Source organism: Moschus berezovskii, chromosome 28 (assembly GCF_049115385.1).
Source record: "Moschus berezovskii isolate FMDL1 chromosome 28, NW_MosBer_1.0, whole genome shotgun sequence".
Taxonomy (NCBI): Eukaryota; Metazoa; Chordata; class Mammalia; order Artiodactyla; family Moschidae; genus Moschus; species Moschus berezovskii.
The window spans coordinates 14,633,633-14,650,949 of record NC_142487.1 but is presented as its reverse complement, the minus strand read 5'-3'; the positions used below and the strand labels follow the sequence as shown (position 1 = coordinate 14,650,949).

The 17,317-nt window shown below is 49.7% G+C and overlaps 1 long non-coding RNA gene across 1 annotated transcript; it reads right to left on the bottom strand.

Annotated features, from left to right (window-relative positions):
• Positions 1-6,069: 6,069 nt before the first annotated feature.
• Positions 6,070-14,600, bottom strand: LOC129549825 (uncharacterized). The gene is made up of 3 exons (XR_008684700.2): positions 11,665-14,600; positions 9,585-9,705; positions 6,070-7,761 (listed from the first exon to the last, which is right to left on the bottom strand). It is a non-coding gene; the product is annotated as an uncharacterized LOC129549825 (long non-coding RNA).
• Positions 14,601-17,317: the final 2,717 nt, after the last annotated feature.

Genomic DNA, 17,317 nt, shown 5'->3' with positions numbered 1-17,317 from the left:
AAAGTTCCTAGACCCATCTAACCTCAGGGGAGGCTGGGAAATGTAGTCTTTCCCACAGGGCACTGTGCTAGGTCTCTGTCACTAAGGAAGGAGGGTGGGATGGATACTGGCCAGGCAATCTTCAGCCTCTGCCAGGTCATCTCTTAAACCCACTTCATTAGTGCAACCTTGCCCACCCACTCCAACTGCCAGGGGTGTCAGGTTCCCATGCAGCCTTCTAGTCTGTGTCTGAGCCTTTTATTTTCCAATTTCCATCTCCATCTATTATTTAATATTTTATTGCTATCAAATTTGGGGGACTTGATACATTGTAAACAGTTAATTTGTAACCTTAATGCAACTTTTTTCTTTTATAACCTGAAATCTATGTTCCAATTTTGTCAACTGCCCCAATGTTCTTTATACCACTACAAAAAGTAAGTTTAGTAAGCGATAAGCCATTTCTGGTTCTTTTTGTCTATAGACTGAGGGACAAAGCACTGTGTTCAAAAATTGCATGGATTAGTTTTTTCTCTTTCAGTGTGTTCATTACAGTTATTTCAAATACGGTCGGATCCATTTACTTTCATCTGAACTCAGTTTCACAGCTCCCTCCATCTGGTTGATTTCATACTATATATTTTTTAATGTAGAGAATATTAACATAATTTCCAAAGTCAGCCTACATAAAAGGTACACTCAGAGAAGCACCACTCTCCTAAACTTCCCTCTAACCTCCCTCTCCCACCATCCCTTCTGTAGACAGCCAATTTCAGTAGCTTCTAGTTTATCCTTCCTGTGAGTCTTTTGAAGAAAATAAGCAGATACCATTATGTTTTCTTTCCCTCCTTTCTTACATGCGATATGCTCTCTTTTGCATTTTGCTTTTGTCACTTAACAGTATATCCTGAAAATCACTTCATATCAGTTCAAAGAGATCTTCCTCACTGATTTCACAGCTGTGTTGATGTGGATCCAGTGACTGGATGTCCGACTAATCTCTTAAGGGCTTTGACATTTAGGTAATTTCCTACAGTTTTCGATCACAAATCATGCTGCCATGAACCACAGGTATTTAACTCATTTCCATGTTGCTGACCTGTATCTTCAAGGTCAGGGCTTCCCAGGTGGTGCAGCGGTAAAGAATCCACCTGCCAGCACAGGAGGCATAAGAGACGTTGACCCCTGGGTCGAGAAGATCCCCTGGAGTAGGAACTGGCAACTCACTCCAGTTTTCTTGCCTGAACAATTCCATGGACAGCGGAGCCTGGTCCATGTGGTTGCAGAGAGTCAGACAGGACTGAGAGACTGAGCACTCAGGTGCTTCTTCAGTGTGAGTCTCTGCAATTCCCTTACTGAGTGGAGGGTAAGCCTGTATGCAGTTTTCTTTCTTTTTTAAATCCTGGAGCCCATGTGCATTTTTTTCCTTTAAAATAGTCTCCCATTTTATTGCTTCCATTTGAGAAATTCTGTTCTATTTATTTATTCGGCTGGGATCTTTCTCAGTGTGGTTCAGGGAGTCTTCAGTTGCAAGCGTGGGCTTAGTCGCTCCACAGCATGATGGATTCTAGTTCCCCATCCAAGGATCAAACCTGCATTCTCTGCATTGCAAGGTGGATTCTTAACCACCGGACCAACGGGGAAGTCCCTGCATGCAGGTTTCTTAGGTGTTCACAAATTCTCTGTTGTGGAGTCTTGGGTCTCGCAATCCCGCCAGCAATGCCTAAGACAGCCTGTTTCCCCACTGCCTCACCAACAGATTATCAAAAGTCTGAAGTTTAGCCAATCGGATGAATGAGAAATGTCTCAGTGCAGTTTTAATTAGCACTTCTCTTAATATTTTCACTTAAGGGTTATTGTTATATCATTTGCCTGTGTGAATTTTCTGTTAGATCTTTGGCACATTCTTCTAAAGGGAGATGTCTTTAAAACTTCTTTTAAGATTAAAAAAAAAGTTAGGGAGTTCCCTGGAAGTCCAGTGGTAAGGATGCTGCGCTTCCACTGCAGGGAACCCAGGTTTGACCCCTGGTCTGGGAACTGAGATCCAACATGCCCCTCAGCACAGCCAGAAACAAACAAAAAAATTTTTTTTCTTCTTTCAGTTTTTATTATTTACATGTTAGGGATATATCATTTTATTACTGCCAGGTAGCATCTACCTCCTCTATGCCAGGCTCCATGCTGGGGACTAGGAATCTTACACCTGAGTGGTCATAGTTTAGAAAGAGAGAAGAATTTGACACAGCGTCCTGAGAGTTATAATTTTGTTGTTGTTGTTTAGCCGCTAAGTCACGTCTGACTCTTTGTGACCCCACGGACTGTAGCCCACCAGGCTCCTCTGTCCATGAGATTAGAGACACGAAAGAGGTGGGAGGAAGTTCTGCTCCTGACGGAATCCAGGAAGGCTCCACAGAGGAGGTGAGCTAGCCTATCAAAACTCCAAAACATAGAAAGGCGAATAGATACAGGTGGGAAAAGACCAGGGGAGATGAAGGCATGGCCCAGGTTCCAGGGCCCTTTCCAGCATTTTCTGCCTGACCCTTGGGCTTGGAGGCTGAGCTCAGCCCCTCCTTCCGTGCCCTCTCCTGGGCCTTCCCCGTGCCCTCCCGTGAATCAGAGTGCTGCCAGCTGCCACAGCTACTCTCACTTACCAAGTTGGTCACACTAGTAGGGGGCGGGGGTGCCTTCTGCTCTTCACTACTTTAGACCCAACTGCTCAGCTGTTTCAGGCACAGTTGGCCTTGCTGCCTTGACTGTGGGCCTGTGTGTGTGTGTGGAGGGGTGTGTTTGGTCGGGGGCACGTGCCCAGGAACCCCCACAAGAAGTGCAATCCATCCCCGAGAGCTCGGGTTTCTCTCCCTTGCCTACAACCTGTGGTTTGCAGTTAATATTAGGCCTCACCTCTCCTCTGCCACCTGAGACTCCCACTGTCCCAAGCTGGGAAGGGCTCCAGTCCTGTCCCCCGACCTCACCACCCCGGAGAGGGAGAGGACTCGTGGATTCGCTGGGCTAGGTCTGCAGTGGTCTGGTCTGAAGTGGTCAGGGAGGGCTTGCCGGCAGATGTGGGGTCTGCACTAGTCTGGGAAAGCTGGGTGGGATTTAGAGAAGCCGGAGAGGCAGTGGGGAGCATGAGCACCCTGAGGAAAGGCAGGGATCCAGTGTCCAGCACAGAGAGGAAGGTCCCCGGGAGCACAAGTCAGGGCGAGCTGCGGTCATAAACAACCCGGTAAAACAGATCGCCAGTCCAGGTTGGATGCATGAGACAGGGTGCTCAGGGCTGGTGCACTGGGATGACCCTGAGGCATAGGGTGGGGAGGGAGGTGGGAGGGGGGTTCAGGATGGGGGACACATGTCCACCCATGGCTGATTCATGTCAATGTATGGCAAAAACCACTATAATATTATAAAGTAATTAGGCTCCAATTAAAAAAAAAAACCAACCAGGATTCTCAGAAGGGCTTGAACACAACAGAAACTTGCTTCTCTCTCATCTCCTCTGGGTCCTGCTGCCTTCTCTCTCCCTCTGCTCTCCAAGGGGCACCTTTCTGGCGGATTTCATATTTTCTACGAATGGACATTCTTGCTTTAGCCACATGTAATTGTAATGAATACAAACGGACTGTGTCAGGGATCTCCCTCTCTGACTTTTTCCTCTTGGCTCTGTTTTAAGCTCCTCCATTTGGCCGTCTGGACATCAAATCTGTTACTTCCGAGACTGTGGTGTGCAGGGCGGCATTGCAGGTTGCTGGGGGTGGGCGAGCACTGAGTTATCCCAAAGGGCGAAGTCCTGGGGCCCTTGAACAACAGAGCTGTTTCATCACCAGCAGGACCCGGCTCCTTAGCCACATAACCACATGGCCGCTGTGGCTGCCATGTGTCCAAGTCCACCCAACTAAGCCCAGATTAATTCCAGAGGTGTTGGCCTTCTGACCCCAGGGTGTGGGGCCTAGATGGCGTGGCGCTGGGCCCACATCCGAGCATCCAGGAGGGTCCCCCAGCAGCTGCCTGTTAGGGTGGGCAGCGAAGAGGACTGTGCCTCAGTCCCCAATACCTACCTGCCAAGGGCCCACCTGCAGTGCAGGACAGAGTTCTGATCAAGTGCCATCTCAGCCCTGATCGGCTTCAGGAGGGGAGTAGGGGTTGTGGGCCTCATGGCCGAGGAGACCCTCCGGTATAGAAAACGCTTCCCCAGCCCTAGGGACTCCAGAGGCACCTCGGGCAGAGGGCCAATCCCCCAATCCCTCCCCAGTCTGAGCGCTTGAGGGTGTGCATTTGAAAATCACTCCAAGGCATCACCAGTCTAGATGAACGGCATCTAGACCCCAACGCCTTCATGAAATGAGTCGAAGCCCCTTCCTCCTAAGTGGCACACTGGCGGCGTGCACACCTGAGCCCCTCGGGGATCATGGCTTCCAGGCAAGAGGGAAAGGGGGAGAATGGGATACCAGAGAAAAACCGCCCCCTTTGCCATTCCTCACCAGCCGACCCAGGTCCCTTCTCTGGTTCCAGGCTTCCCATCTGTTCTGGCTGTAAAGGGAAGACGGTCTGTGGGCTCGTCCCTCTCCTGGGACAGCCCCCAGCTGCCCATAGGAAGGATGGAAATAGATGACACAAGAGTCGTGCCTCCAAACCCGTCTCCCCAGCCTCAGACAAAAGAGAGTGGTCCCAGCAGAGCTGAAAGGAGACTCCAGCTGGACTGGGTTTCAGGACGAGCCTCTGGCTGTTGGCATCTTGCCTCCTTGGTGTGCAGGAGGGAGGAGGCTGCCACATACACCTTCCTCTTCACCCGGGGCTGATGTCAGCGAAGGAAACTTATGTTAGCAGTGGCTAACATTTTTGAGCAGTGTGTCTCTAATTCTTTATGTGCTAAGGGCTTCATGTGCACCATCACATTTAAGGTAAGATGCTTCAATTATTTGCATTTTTTCAGGTAAGCAGGGGGATCTGAAGGTCAAGCGCCTGGACGGGGTCAAACGGCTAGAGATGAGGTGGGTCAGGGGCTCACCCCAGGCGGTCTGCCCTGCTCCGGGCTCCTCTGGAGCAGATGGCTCCATTCAGCGGTGAGCAGATCTGCGCTCCCCCAGGCTCCTGGTGACTCCCGTGAGCCTCTCAGGCCATAGTTCTCATCCTGAAAGTGAGTGGGTATCAGATTTACTGGCTAACTTTCCCCAAATGCCCCATCCTCTCGCTTCTCCAGCCTGTATCAGAACAGGCCGGGGTGAGGCGCACAGACCATAAGCGGAAGAAGCCCCCGCAGTGATTTTGATGCTTCCCTGGGCCTGCCCCCAGGTCTGCTGCCTGGGGACCTGGCCCCTCGGGTCCTTGAGAGAAGCAGCCTCGGTCGCATCTCACATTCTGAAGGAGCCCCAAGCCCGCTGCCGGCTTCCTGCACCTTCCCGGTAGTTCAGTTTCTGTCCATTTTCAAGGCGGGCACAGGGATGCGGATGTGAGCACATCAATACCCGTGCCCCAGGCCAGGAAGCTTCGTTGGGGGTGAGAGAAGATTCTGCCCACAGAGATTTAACTTCTGGCCCCCCACCGCCTAGCCCAGCGCTCCCCTCACCTTGCTGAGCCCAGCCCACAGCATGGAGCTGGGGTTATTTCACCTAATTGTGCATAAATTTGAACATTTCCATAATTTAAAAGTGAGGTTTTTTTCCTAATGGCTTGCAGGAAGGATCAAATGAAATACTGGCTGACATGTGCTCTCCCTGTGCAGGCGTGAGGCATGATGGCAGGATTATCCGGCTCATCCCTCTAATTCTCCCTGGAAGAGGGTCTGGTGAAAGCTCAGGGCACCTACCCTCATGGGGGGAAAGACACAGAGGCCCACGGAAAGGCACCAAGTCACCCATCTGTGGGCAGGGACAGAGGGGCTTGTAGCTTACACAGTGTAGTTTTGTCTATTTGGTTGGAGGTGGAACTCTGTAACAAAAAGAATACAAAATGACAAATACAAAATTAAAAGGAGTACAAACCTGAAAATTGATCTAGAATGAGGAAAATGGCATGCTAAATTACAAATATTAAAAAATGTTAAGAGGGACCACTGGTGATCCAGAGGTTAAGAGTTCTTCCTTTCAATGTAGGGGATGAGGGTTCTATCCCTGGTCAAGAAATTAAGATCCCACATGCCTTGAGGCCAAAAACACCAAAACATAAAAATCAGAAGTAATATTGTAACAGATTCAATAAAAACTTTAAATATGACCTACATCAAAAAAAGAAAAGAAAAAGCTAAGAAATACTACAGATTTCACAAAATACAGAAAAATAACATGACATTTTAAATTCATTTACAGCCCAATCCACCTCTATTGTACTTTTCTTCTTTTTTTGGAGCTTTATACTCTTTGATTACCTTTTCTTGAGAAAATTCTGTAACTGTTCTGTTTTCCACAGAGAAAACAGAAAGATAGCCAAGTCTTTCCTCTAATGTGGTTGATCTAAATTTGTTCTTTGACTATGGATAGTTTAGAAAATGTTCACATTCACAAATTCTTACTGGTATTGCAGTGTAAATGTTTATGATTATTGTTAAATTTGGGAAAACTTCTATCAGTTTCTTTGGATGTAAATGATAGGAATTCAGGGCATTTCAAGTTTTTGTGTTCAGATCATCCAAAAAATTAAACACAAAAATAATGTAATAAATTATATTTTATGTGTTTCCCATTTTGAGAAAAAGTATGGTGGATCAGTTCAGTTCAGTTGCTCAGTCATGTCTGACTCTTTGTGACCCCATGAATCACAGCACGCCAGGCTTCCCTGTCCATCACCAACTCCCAGAGTTCACTCAAACTCATGTCCATCGAGTCGGTGATGCCATCCAGCCATCTCATTCTCTGTTGTTCCCTTCTTCTCCCGCCCCCAACCTTTCCCAGCATCAGAGTCTTTTCCAGTGAGTCAACTCTTTGCATGAGGTGGCCAAAGTACTGGAGTTTCAGCTTTAGCATCAGTCCTTCCAATGAACACCCAGGATTGATCTCCTTTAGAATGGACTGGTTGGATCTCCTTGCAGTCCAAGGGACTCTCAAGTATGGTGGATAGCATGTTAAAAAAAAAAAAATCATTCATGACATTTGTTTAAGATGGTAAGGAAGGGGGAGGTGTTGGTTACTACAATGGAGCTTTGTAGAAGGGACAGCACGCTCAACCCTAAATACAGCAAGAAAAGTGGGGATTTACAGCCAAGGAGCAGGAGCAGGGTGGTAGTCAGTGCATGGAAAATTATGAAGAGGAAGCCTGAGGGAGGGTTTCCTGCTGAAGGCAGGATAGGGTGATCAGGCATCGCCGGGGGTACGAGAAGATGAGGGTGACCAAGTCAGGGATTAGGGGAATCTGGCTAAACTGGTTGGCACAGCAGGAGTCCTGTGAATCCTGGGCAACGGAGACACACACAGAAGCCCGAAAGTCAGGGCCAAGTTAAGAGAATTCAGAGAAGCCCGACTAGAGTCTAGTCAAGGAGAGAATCCTTGTCAATCCTAGGACTGCACTTCCATTTTGAACTGGGATTGATAACAATCAAAGTTTCTGACTTTATGCATTTGATGATCAGAAGAATGTTTCCCAGACTAGCTTCTGGCTTCACCGCTTCAAAGTTCATTTCTCCTGCCCTACCCACATGTTCACAGCCCAGCCTCAGGGGACACACTCACATTGTGAGACAATCTCTGGCCCTGCACAGTGAATGGCAGGAATATGCCCAGAAGCCATCTCCACCCCAGCGAACTACAGTCAGTCCTCTGCATGCGCAGGTTCTTCATCTTCAAATTCAACCAACTGCTCATGAAAATATTTGGGGGAAAAAATTCCAGAAAGTTCCAAAAAGCAAAACTTGAATTTGCCATGCAAGTATTTACACAGCATTAAATGTATTGTATTCACAACTGCTTACATAGTATTTAAACTGTATTAGATATAAGTGATCTAGAGATGATTTAAAGCAGGGGTCCCCAACCCCTGGTAGGGTCCCTGACCTGTTATGAACTGGGCCACACAGCAGGAAACGATCTGGCAGGCAAGCAAGCTTCATCTGTATTTACAGCTGCTCCCCACTCATTCTGCATTATGGTGAGTTATAAAATTATCTCATTATATATCACAATGTAATAATAATAGAAATAAAGTGCACAAAGGCTTCCCGTGTGGCTCAGCTGGTAAAGAATCCGCCTGCAATGCCGGAGACCTGGGTTCGATCGCTGGGTGGGGAAGATCCCCTGGAGAAGAGAAAGGCTACCCACTCTAGTATTCTAGCCTGGAGAATTCTATGGACTTGTATAGTCTATGGGGTTGCAAAGAGTTGGACATGACTGAGCAACTTTCAAAGTTCACAATAAATGTCATGCACTTGAATCATCCCCAAACCATCCCCCCAACCCCCTCACCCCCATCCGTGAAAAAACCATCTTCCACAAAACTGGATCCTGGTGCCGAAAAGGTTGGGGACCACTGACTTCAAGTATATGGGAGGGGACTTTGCTGGTGGTCCAGTAGCTAAGACTTCTGCGCTCCCAATGCAGTGCCTGGGTTTAATCCCTGGCCGGGGAACTATATCCCTCATGCCCACAGCTAAGAGTTTACTTCTATGTCTGAGAGTTCATAAGCCGCAATTAAAGATCCCACATGCCTCAAGATCCTGTGTGCTGCAGCCAAGACCCGGTACAGCAGAATTAATAAATATATAAAAATAAAGTACATGGGAAGATGCTGGCAGGTTACATGCAATGACCACACCATTTTATATGAGAGACTTGAGCATCCCCATGGATACAGAGGGATGGCTATTCATGGAGCGGCCACAAGCCCTTCTGGGCACCACATGCCCATCTGCCTGCCACACGTTCACTGAAGGCCTGCTGTGCACTCCGCTCTGTTCAAAGTGCTGAAAGGGACCCTTCGTGCAGCTTCAAGACAAACAAAGACTATCTCTAAGTATCACCAGAACTTCCTGCTCCTGAGACTCAGGACCTCTAACCTGGATTTGCAGGGACCTTCTAACGGGCCATTTCAGCTCCATCTTATGTTTTAGTGTGTCCTGCACTCAGCTCTCAAAGGACCTAATTGCATCAGGCACACAGCATGGTGTCTGGTATACAGATAGGGCTTAAAAAGTGATACTCAACTGGATGAATGAATAAGCAAATGAGTACCAGTCCTTTAAGAACCCCACAGGGCTTCCTACTCTGACACTGCTTCTCTGTGAGTTTCACAGTTTCGGTTACTGTATTCTGTCCTCTCATCCCCACACATGGGCTGCCATCTGTCCAATTATCAGTCCTGAGTTTGGCCCAGCAAATAAGCTCATTTGCTGACCCTGTCACTCCCATCGTGGTGACCATCAAACCTAAACAATCTACTAGACTTTCAAGGCCTTCTACAATCAACCCCACCCTAAATATTTATCTAGACTATGTTTCCTCTGACCCCATCCCTAATTTATTGTTTCAGTAAAGGAAGTAGCCTCACACATGTAAGAGGTACATTTACTTTTATGTTAACACGATATTGATTGTATTTTAAATAGGTCAATTGCAGAAAAGTTGGGAAAATCAAAACAGCCCAGAGTGAAAAGCATGTACAAGTATTAACGTTCATTTTCTCACCATCTCTTTTCAGCGAACACTTTCTGCTTTCATCAGAGTTCAGAGCATACTGCTTTGCAACATGTTCTTCTTCTCTCAGTGATAATGGAACACGTTTTCTTCTGCCTCCGTGGTTTCACCTCTAGACACACAAATCTTCGAGGTTAAAGGAACCAGAGCAGTACAAGGGGTCTTTGCCAACACTGAGAGAAGTGGCCAAGAACCAGCTTCTCTTTAAACACTCCCAATGAATGGAACCTCCCCCTCCCAAGGCAGCCAGTCCCACTGGTGGGGGGAACCACTTTTTGGAAGGTGCTTTCGTTCTCTGTGAGCTGAGTGGCCTCTGGGAGCCTCTGTGTTCCGGTTCTGCTCTCTGGAACAGCACAGGAGAGCCTACACGTCCTTCCTGTCAGCCTATCCACTCTTCAAAGGCTGATACAGCATGAACCTTTTCTAGGTTCAACAATCCTAAACTCTCACCCTCTCCGGTAGCCCCTGAATTCCCTTCTGCACCATTATTCTTCATAGGCTATTAAATCATTTGTTCAGGAAGAATTACAGGTACCTTTTAGGTACATCTTCATGATCTATAATTTCTAGATTTTCTTCCATGAGCCTGCATTTTCCCATTAGAAAAAACATGTAACATACACTGTTATTTCTCTGCTGTTCTGCTATTACTTCTTGCTCCCAATGAGCTGAATCCTTACTGCTATGATGACGTTCTCTACCGCGCGTCCCTTCCAACACGTGCTTCCTCTGGCTCTTCAGCGGCTGGACCAGAGCCCACTGGCTGCCACTGGGACCGTGCTCCTGGTTGACATCCGTCCCCTCGTCCCGCTCTGGGGGCAAAACTGTTCACACGGTGACAGACCTCACCTCCCATCACCCCGCTCACGTCTCTGTCACATCCACACGGACAGCACAAGAAGCTCTGCTCAGTGCTTGCCGAGATGCTCTTTGCTTTCCCTAACATGCTAACAATAAGTATGTTGAGTGATTGAAAAAAAAAAAAAACAACCCTTTGGTAATGGGGATTTGGGTTTGACATGATTTAATGAATTAATTCTGGCATGAGTATGGTTGTCTGTGAAGTGCTCCCGGACCATCTGTCTAATAATTCTAGAATGCTGTGGAGTGACATTAAGTTTCCATCCCAGGAAGCATATTATTCTCTTTTTGAAAATCAGGACGTTTTGCTCCCTCAGGCTGGGTAGTCCTTCTCTTCTGTAACCCATCCTACAGTCCTGTCTCCTCAGGCCATTCGGGATCATTCCGTGGATTTACCCTTCCCTGAACTCCTGTAATGACTCATAACCAGAAGGGACAGCAGCAACGGTAACGACTGCCACCTATTAGAGCTCGTTCTGTGCCAGACTCTTGGCTAAAGGGCTTTATACACCTTTTTCATATGTATCAATTAATCACTGTAGCATACTTTTGAATATATATAATTAAAGTTTTAATCACTTGCATGATGGGTGCTCTCATCTTCCCCATCTAGCAGATGAGAAAACTTGAGATTCTGAGACATTTAGGTCCCAGTGTTGCTCAATGTCCCTTAGCTAGTGAATAAGCTCAGGTTTGTCTCCACTCTCCCAGGTAGGAGTATCTGCGGTACACAAGTTCACCCTTCACTTTGCACCATTCTCCTACCGTTTCTGGGACTTTCACCTAAACATTTCACCCAACCCACCAAAATGGCCTTAGGTACACTCCTTAGCCGCTAAGTGATCTTTCTTGAATGCTGCCCCTGGTTCTGTCTCTCGCTGGGAGCCAGCAGCATCCGTCCCCTAAATGGCCAGGTTCTGGGAGAAGCCGCCATGAAGAGGTCGGGGCAGGGATGCCCAGGGCCCAGCTGTCTCCACCTCTCACTGCAGGATGGAGAAGGGACCACCATGCAGAAACCAGAGGGATATTCTCAGCCCCTGGGCCCCTCCGAGATTGACACCGTCATGTTTTCCGTCTTCTGTTCTCTCCCACTGAGCCCCCAGGGGCCGAGGCCTCAACTGATAATTTTGATCATCTAATTCTCAACAAGGTCTTTCTGGCTGGTCACTGAATTCTGTATTTTCCTCCCAACCTAGTCAGGGGGCCTTACCCGCACATCTGTTGGGCAGAACACTGGGCCAAGCTTGGTGGGAGGGGCGCAGAGGCATGGAGATCCTTCTCAGCCTTCATGCGTTCATTTCGGGGGCCACAGGTGCAGGCCGACCACAGGACCAAGTGGCACATCCAGGACACTGTCCTTTGCAGGGCAGTCACTGTGCTTAGGAGACTTCCAGGCCACAAGCTGGGGAGAGTGTCTTGGAGGAGAGTGGACTGCAGACAGGATTCTGATAGGAGACGGGGAGGCATGGGCCAAGGCCTGGAGGTGGGAACACGCACGACACATTCAGTGACACCAAGTCAACCTGCCTGGACGGCCCTTCAAGCCTTCAGCCAAGGAATGACTCCGAAATGTTCCAGCCGTTGTCAAGAAGTGCGTGCGAGCAGTGGGGGTGGGGAGGCCGGGGGCCACCTGTCAAAAGGCCCAGTCTGACCATGCCTATGCCTATCTCCAGGCCTCCATCTTCAGAACCAAGGGAAAACCCAGTGGGGGGCTGGGTGCAGAGGGTTCCCCAGCTCTGTGCACAGACCACCCGGTGCACTGGGCCCAGAAACAGGCCACTTCTTCACCCTCAAGTCCCACCTGTTTCACCATCTCCACCCCTTCAGCCAGGTGGGCCTCGGTCACCTCTGACCTGTCTCGGGGTGACGAGCCCCTCCCTGACCTTTCTGCTCCAGTCGAGTTGTTCTCTAGTACATTCTCCACACATACCTCCTCACAGGCCCCCAATGCTGACACTCCCCAGTGGCTTCCCAGGGCCCTTGGGCCCAGATGTGGTGATGAAGCCTTCTGAGGCTTTGTTCCCCCATCTCTCCAGGGTCATCTCTTGTCACATGAAGCTCCCAAGAGCTGTGAGCCTTCAGCACATCGGTCCCACTAGCCAGTAAGGAAGGGTGCAGTGTGATTCACACCCAGACAGCTTATCTCCAGAGCCCAGCTTCTTCAATACTAGATTATAGTCCCCTGGAAACTTCCATGGGCACCCCTGCAACCAAAGTTCACTCACAAGCCTCTGCTGCATTTAAGGCTTCTGCCTACATGGCACTCCCCCCGACCCATGAAAGCTTTCTCAGATGCCTCACCCCAGGAGTGGGTGGGGGCAGTGATTGCCCTGCTTTGCTTCCACACTGGCATCACCTGGAGATCTTTTTTAAAAAACTACTGATGCCTGACTCCCAGCCACCGGGATCAGATTTCTGCTAGACGCCCCCGAGATGCAGCAAAGTCTGGTAACCACTGGCTGCTGCTGCTGCTGCTAAGTCACTTCAGTTGTGTCCGACTCTGTGTGACCCCATAGACGGAAGCCCATCAGGCTCCCCCTTCCCTGGGATTCTCCAGCAAGAACACTGGAGTGGGTTGCCATTTCCTTCTCCAATGTGTGAAAGTGAAAAGTGAAAGTGAAGTCGCTCAGTCGTGTCCGACCCTTAGCGACCCCACGGACTGCAGCCCATCAAGCTCCTCCATCCATGGGGTTTTCTAGGCAAGAGTACTGGAGTGGCTTGCCATTGCCTTCTCCGAACCACTGGCAGTCATTCTTAAATCAGAAAATGCACCAGCATCCCCAGGCGGACTTGTTAAACAGATAGCTGTCAAAACCCTTCCCTGGTTTCTGACCCCGTGTACCCGGGTTAAGGCCTGAGAATTTACATCTCTAACAAGTCCCCAGGCTTTGCTGCTGCTGCTGGCCCTGGGACCATGCTTGGAGATGCCCTGAGCTAAGGAGTCTTCCAGAAACCCAGGTGTGCCCAGAGTGTCCCGGGCTCATCACCACCCATGCACCCATAACATCTGTCTGTGTGCTTCTTTTCTTGGCCACCTCAGCCTGGCCAGGAGCTTCCTGCTCAGTTATCTGCAGTAACAGGTGTCAGCATGTGCTGGATCAAGGAGCCCACGAGACGCCAGGCAGGCCCCGAGTGGCACTCTGCAGCCATCCATCCTTGTTCCTGAGTGGGAAAGGAGCTGTTGTTATGACTGGTGCTGCCTTTACGAACACACAGTGGGTGGAGTAAGTCGTTCGGGTCACAGCAGGAGAAAAGGGCAGAGCTGGGGTGACAGGGGCAGCCTGACTGTCCCTCCCCAGGAGACCAAGCCCAAACCTCCCCCACTCCCTCACTGAGACTCGCAGCGAATTTCAGAGCGTAGGTCTCCATCTATTGGTAGGCGGGAGCAGTATGCTTTAAAATGACCTCATAAGGGACAGAACTGAGAAAACTGGATCAGAATGCACACAAAAAGCAAAAGAGTAAGTATTGTTTAGTAAAATACACATGTGCATAAATCCATACTGCGTCGAGATAAAACACATCTCCTACTGTGGCTCATGGTCGGAAAAGCCCGCAGCGCCCTTCTTCCAGGCTGCTGTCAGCCGGAGAAGAGCGAGGTCGGCCCCTGCTGGGCGCTGCCAGCGTTGCACTAGGAGCTTCCGCGGCCGCGAGGTGGGAAGGCCTGACTTGCAGGACAGGTGTGGGAGGCAGCACCCATTTTCTCTCGGGAGCAGTTCAAAATACAACAAAAAAAAATTAAAAAAGAAATTTAATGAAATGTTCATCTGTCTTAATTTCTAAAGTAAGTACTGCTCTGGTCGCCAGTCCCACACCGTCTTCCCTGTGGTCGGACTGCTTCACCCGGCCCTCTCATCTCCCCAGCAGGAGCTGAAGCTCTTGGGGGCACGCTGGGATCTTACACCCACCCGACACGCCGGTGAGGCGCGGGGCTCCAGGCCCCCTCGCTGACTGCTGAGCCAGCTCTGCAGAAGGAATCTGCCGAGGGTCACCAAACACTTGGCTAATCATTCTGAGCACCAGGCAAGAAACGGTGCAGCTCCCTTTCCTGGTGGCAAAGGCAGAGGGAAATGTGGCGTCTGGAGTGTATTAAGTAGCAAGCACGAGGCAGGTGTTCATAGACTCTATTTCATCACGTCTTTGATCCTCCCGTATTACCCTCAGTCTACAGACGAGAACACGGAGGTCACAAGGCTGACGAGGAGCAAGTTCCAGAAGCTGGGCCTACTGACTTCTAGGCAGCCCCCTGGAGACAAACGAGGCAGTCGAAGGGACTGGAACCATTTCCCAGCTGGGCCTCTTCCTCCCGTAGCTTTGCTTCGTCTCCCAACATCTCCCTGCGTGGTCCCCGAAGGAGCTGACACCTTACAAGGTGACAGACAGTCTTAAAGAGTGAGCCCTTCCTGGCTTAGAGTGAGTTGCTGTGGTGGGTTTGGGCTTAAATCTTAGAGGTCCCCAAACCCTAACTGAATCTGCAGTCCTTACAGAAAACACATTTTGGCGGGGGCGGAGGGAGTAAGGACCCAGCATGCCCCCAAGGGTTTCATTTCTTCTGGGGAGATGAGAGGATTAAATGAAGCAGTCCAACACAGGGAAGACAGTGTGGGACTGACAACCAGAGCAGTACTCACTTTAGAAATTAAGACAAATGAGCATTTCATTAAATTAAAAAAATATATATATTTTTTTGGTATTTTGAGCTTCTCCCATGAGAAAACACATTTTCACGACTTTAAGCCACAACCACTTTCTGCTGGAGGATGAAGCTGTCTAAAGGAAGCTTTCTTGTCTACCGTGCGCCAGGATGGTTTGGGGTAGTCTGTTTGGGAGCTCAGGAGGGCTGAGTTACTAGAGCGAGAAGGAACTGGAGATGAGGTCAATTTGCAGGAGGCAAATCAGGGGCTGGGAAGGGATGAGGAGGAGCAAGCTGCTCACAAAATGGCACAGGTGTGGGCTCTGCAAGGACCCGGACCCAGCCACACGCCCACATGTTTGGTGCGAGGTGGTTTTGTAGAATGAGAGGATTTCATGTCCAAGCTTAAATTCGTGGCAGAGACTGCACATGCACAAGAGACAGAGGTGTGCCCAAAACCCAAGTCCATAAACAGCCTGAAGGGAGCTTGCAGGCGTTCCACAGAGGACAGGCTCAGCCGACGCCCTGCGGTGGACGGAACCCAGTTTCCACAACTGCCTGTGCTCACGTTTGGAACATACGAGGCAAGAAAACAGACAAACGGCCCAAGGAGGCTCACCTGTGAGGGCAGAGCTACACAAAATCGCAATGCAGTAAATGACCCCCACAGTCCATCAACAGGCAGTGATTCATAGCCTGTTACCCCACCAGCTCTCCGCTGCAGAACAAAAAGCCCTCAGGTTAACCCTTAACGGTCTACACTCCCCTGCCCACCCTGCCTGCTTCCAGCCTCAGAGGAAGCTCCCCTTCCACGATTCAAGTGAGGGCGCCTCTGCTCTAGTTCTTGGTACCACGGATGTCCACGGGTCCTCTCTTCCATCAATCAGCCCCTTTCCGAATCCCTACTTGTTCTCTGTCATCGGTATACACAGGGAGTTTGTCTTCCTGTAACCTTCCTAAGCTCTTCTCCTCCTCTATAGCTCCTTGCAGCTCACCCCAACACCCCTTTTGTTCACCTCAAAGCTCCTGGAAAGAGTCTGTCCTTCTCTTCACTGACTGCCTTTCAGTCCTTCCCCAACTCCAAACTGACCTCTGCCCCCACGCTGCTAATGAAAGCACATTAGTGAAGGTCCTCATTGCTGAACTGAATGGATGATTATCAGTCCCCACCTCCCCCGCCCCTCTGCAGCACTGACCTGCTGGCCCTCCAGGCTCCAGGGAACTCTGGTGTTCACAGCCTCTCTCTCCGGCTTTCCTTCCTACCCCTGATCTTCGCAATCTTAGAACAGTTTCTCAATTGCAGCGCTACTGACACATGGGACTGGATAACTCTGTCATGGAGATCGGACTTGTGTGTTGCAGGGTGTTCAGCAGTGTCCCTAACTCTCACTCACTCGATGCCAGAAGCTGCATCGACCCACCCCAACACTGTGACAACTAAAAATGGCCTCAGGCGTTGTCACATGGCCCCTGCGTGAGAACCACGGCTCTAGAAGGGTGCTTCTCTTCCATGGGTCTCTTAAATATGGTTGGGTTTTGCAGGGGTTTTTTTGGAGGAAGGGCGGTGTGGTTGTGATTTTTATCTGTACTTTATGCTCATGTAGAAATCGACATCTCCAAAAGTCACACGGCCACTGCCTGCTGCCCGTTTCCACTCTGTCTCCTCAGAATGTCAAGTTCTTAGTGAACTCGGCCTCTTCTGTCTTGCTGAGATTCTCCCATAGGCAGAGGCTGAGACAAGCATTCAGGTGTAGGCAGTTTAATTAGGGAGTGATCTCAGGACACAGGAGTGAGGAATGGAGGCGGGAGAGCAAAGGGGGAAAAGCCGATACGAGGTCCAACATCAAAGGCCCTGCTGTGAGCAGTGTGGGGGGGGCCTCAATCCCACTGGACTCTCCAAAGAAACATGAAGGATGCCTCCCAGATTTGTCTACCCTCCCCCACAAATGTTAGGCTAGGCATTTATCCCCCACCTAGTGCAGGGGAGGTGGGAGCATCCATCCACTGGCTCCATTCTAGAGGGCTGCCCAGGGCCATCTGGCTTCCCAGGTGGCTCAAAGAGTTTGCCTGCTAATACAGGAGGCACAAGAGACGTGGGTTTGATTCCTGGGTTGGGACAAACCCCTGGAGGAGGAATGGCAACCCACTGCAGTAATCTTGCCTGGAGAATCCCACGGACAGAGGAGCCTGGCAGGTTATAGTTCACGGAGTCTCAGAGAGTTGGACACAA